The sequence below is a fragment of the Pteropus alecto genome, unplaced genomic scaffold (assembly GCF_000325575.1).
Source record: "Pteropus alecto unplaced genomic scaffold, ASM32557v1 scaffold52, whole genome shotgun sequence".
In the NCBI taxonomy this organism is placed as follows: domain Eukaryota; kingdom Metazoa; phylum Chordata; class Mammalia; order Chiroptera; family Pteropodidae; genus Pteropus; species Pteropus alecto.
This window is the reverse complement of record NW_006433941.1, coordinates 3,098,301-3,102,270: the sequence shown is the minus strand read 5'-3', so window position 1 is coordinate 3,102,270 and position 3,970 is coordinate 3,098,301. Positions and strand designations below refer to the sequence as shown.

At 42.5% G+C, this 3,970-nt stretch overlaps 1 pseudogene; it reads left to right on the top strand.

The window, feature by feature from the left end:
- The first annotated feature begins 1,616 nt into the window (after positions 1–1,616).
- LOC102889133 lies at positions 1,617–2,983 on the top strand (annotated as a pseudogene).
- The last annotated feature ends 987 nt before the right edge of the window (positions 2,984–3,970 follow it).

The following is a 3,970-nucleotide window of genomic DNA, read 5'->3' as shown; positions in this document are numbered from 1 at the left end:
CAAGTGTCCATTGATTGACAACTAGATAAAGAAGATGGGGTACATATAAACAATGGAATATTAATTTCTTGGCCATAAAAAAGAATGAAATCTTACCATTTGTAATTACATAGATGAAACTAAAGGGTATTATGCTGAGTAAAATAAGTCAGATAGAAAGACAAATACCATATGATTTTACTTATGTGTAGAATCTAAAAAAAAAGAAAGAAAGGAATGAATAAAACAAGCAAATTCAGACACAGAAAATAAACTGATGGTTGCCAGATATGAGTGGGAGAAGGGAGCTGGATGAAAAAGGTGAAGGGATTAAGAAATACAAATTGGCAGTTTGAAAATAGTCACAGGGATGTAAAGTACAACATAGAGACATATAGTCAATAATACTATAACTATGTATTGTTTCAGTGGGGTCCTAGACTTATCAAAGGGATTACTTCATAAGGTATATAAATGTCTAATCACTATGCTGTATACCTGAAACTACTACAATATTGAATATCAACTAATTTTTTAAAAAACAACTCTACGAGCTAGGTATTATTACTATCTCTACCATATAGATGAAGAAACTAAGGTCTAGAAATGTATTTCACCCCAGTTACACAATGAGTAAATAGAAGAGTCAGGATTTCAACCTAGATAGTCCAGTTTGTACTTTAACTACTAAGTCTTTTTTGCCCTTCAAGACTGATAATAGTAGTAACATTTATTGAGCACTCCCTACATGCCAGGCTTTCTTCTTAACTCTTGATATGATAACTACTAAGTCTTTTTTGCCCTTCAAGACTGATAATAGTAGTAACATTTATTGAGCACTCCCTACATGCCAGGCTTTCTTCTTAACTCTTGATATGAATTAACTCATTGACTCCTCCAACGACTCTTTTGAGGCAGATACTGTCAGTCCTCACAACAACACACTTATTGGTGCTAAGACCATGACTCTGTTGAGTAGGGTCCATGTCCTTTCCCAGTCAGCAATCCCAACGCCTCCCACACCCAGAAGTTTCTCAACAAATAGACGTTTTCTGAATGAATGAATAAACCAGCAGACCTAGTGTCTTCCTTTTGGCTCAGGATTCAAACTTCAAGAGTATACAGTGCCCAAGAATAGTAGCTTAGAGGAAATTATGATAATGGATTGTAAGTCTGTTGCAGTAAATACACACCGAGAACTGATTAATATAAAGACTGGCTTAATATTTTCTGCATTTCAAATGTGAGATAAGGAAATTCCTTTATGTATCAGAGATTGTATTATGTATTAGAAGATGTACTAACCAAACCCCTCTGACAGCAAAATAGGTACAAAGGGCTGCTTTCAAGCTAGCTCTCATAATAAATTTAATCTATGTTTAAATATGACACAGCCAACAAAAATACATTGACGTATAAAACCATCTACATCTTTTGTCTAGCTATTCTGTTCTTTCACTTGACAGCAAATATTAAGACACAATAGGTAAGTTTAAAATATCAGAGTATGCCTTCAGGAGTGATCAGGCCAGGCTCAGTATAGAAAGCAATGCATGTCCACGATACAAAAATTCAAAAGTTTGGAAACTCCGACACATCCACTCTTCCACCCGTGTGTCCCTTGGCTGCCTGGCAAGATGAAGCCTAAACTGATGTATCAGGAGCTGAAAGTGCCTGATGAGGAGCCAGCCAGTGAGCCCAAAGCATGAAAGGCTGCAGAGAAAAAAAGCCTGCTGGGTGGGTCCTGCTGGTCCTCATCCTGGCAGTTGTAGGGTTTGGTGCTCTGGTGACTCAGCTGTTCTTATGAAAATACAGCAATCTGCATTTCCTTAGGTCCTAACAGCCCCCAGTCCCGTACTATGACCCCTGTGAAGCCATGCTGGTGGAGAGCATCCCCCAGGGCCTGGACTTCCCCAATGCCTCCACAGGTGACCCCTCTACCAGCCAGGCCTGGCTGGGCCTGCTCACAGGGGCCCACAGCAGCCTAGACATCGTTTCTTTCTACTTAACCCTCACCAACAATAATATCCACACTTGGGAGCCCTTTGTCCAGGAGCTAATAGACCCTAGCATCTGAGGTATGAAGATCCACATTGCCATTAGCAACTTCAGCCCCAGGAGGACATGCAGGTCCTGCTGCAGAGCACTGCCCAGGTCTGCATGGTGTACATGCAGAAACTGACCCATGGCATCCTGAACACCAAGTCCTGGGTGATGGACCAGATCTACTTCTATATTGGCAGTGCCAACATGAATTGGCGCTCCCTGACCAAGGTCAAGGAGCTAGATGTGGTCATGTACAACTACAGCTGCCTAGCTCAAGACCTGACAAAAAATCTTCGGACACTACTAGTACCTGGGTCAGGCAGGCAGCTCTGGCCCTAGCCCTATGATACCTACTACAATCAAGAGACACCAGGGGAGATCTGCCTCAACAGAACCCCTGCTCCGGCCTATCTGGCAAGTGTACCCCCACCACTGTGTCCAAGTGGTCATACCCCAGACTTGAAGGCCCTGCTCAATGAGGTGGATGATGCCCAGAGTTTCATCTACATTGTGGTTAGGAATTACTTGTCCACTTCTCCCACCTGCGCAGGTTCTGGCCTGCCATCGATGATGGACTGAGGTGGGCTACCATCAAGGTGCCTGCTGATCAACTGCTAGGGACACTCTGAGCTATCTAGGGAGGGCCTTCCTGCTCTCCCTGGCTGCCCTACCTGAAAGTCTTTGTTGTCCCTGTAGATGAGGCCTAGGCCCAAATCCCATATGACAGTGTCAACCACAAGTACATGGTGACCAAACATGCCACCTACATCAGAACATCCAACTGTTTCAGCGGCTACCTCGTGGAGATGGTGGGTACTCACTGCTGGTGACACAAAACAGGTGAGGCTGCCTGTGGAGCCAGCTGGGAACTGTCTTCCTGAAGGACTGGGCCTCTCCTTACAGCCATGACCTCAACACTTCAGCCAACAATGTGGGCAACGCCTGTCACCCGCTCTGAGGCACAGCCTGGACAACAGGCTGAGGCCTGCAAGGTCCCTGTGAACACAGATATCCTGAGTCCTGGTCTCTGTCCCTGTGCCCCCTGCTTCTGTCTGCCCCATTGTGATTCCTCAGCAGCCCCTGCTCTCCCATCCCTACTTCCACCCTCCATGAGCCTGATGTTATGGCCTCAGGACCCATCCAAGCTGGGAAAGAGATCAGCCAAAGAAGTGGGGTATGCTGGGCTGGCCCCCCAGCCCACCCCCTTCCCAGGACAAAGAGGGCCCAAGATTATAATAATAAGTAAATAATCTGTCTGCAAAAAAAAAAAAAAAGAAAGAAAGAAAAAAAATGTTTAAAATGTCATTTAAATCCAGAGTAAGTTCATAACCCTAAAAAACAAATTAGGAAGTAGTCAATGGTAATCAGAGAAAGAATAAACTCCTTTAAGTCTAAAGGAATGATACAAAATTAATTTATCCAAACAAATAATAACTACTATTGCCTTGTCAGTTCTGGATTCCTAATTTTGTAATGGGTTGTGAAATTGATACAGCAAGCCTCAGATCTTAGTCCATTGACTATGTTGGAGAATTCCCTAAAAAGGGATTGGAAAAAGAAAATAGTCTTTCAAAGGCCAGCTCTGTAAAGAGCAAAGGAAACTAACCGAAAAGGCAGAGAAAGGAAAGGAAATGGTATTTGCTCAATATCTACTAAGTGTCAAGTGATTTACCTACACTTAAGACTCAATTTGACAAAGTAGGATAATACCTGGTTCACGTTTTTCCTTTAGAGAAATTAAAAGTTAAAAATGTTAAGTAAAATATACTGGTCGTAGAACTGGTATAAAGCAAAGTTGGGAATCTGATATGATTGTGTTTTATTCTAAATTTCATACTCTTTTCACTGTTAACACACTGCCTTAGGTCCCTAAAAGGATTTATTGATAAATTTGACATAATTGACACATGTAACGTAAAGGCAGTTTGTTTGTAGGAGCTAACCC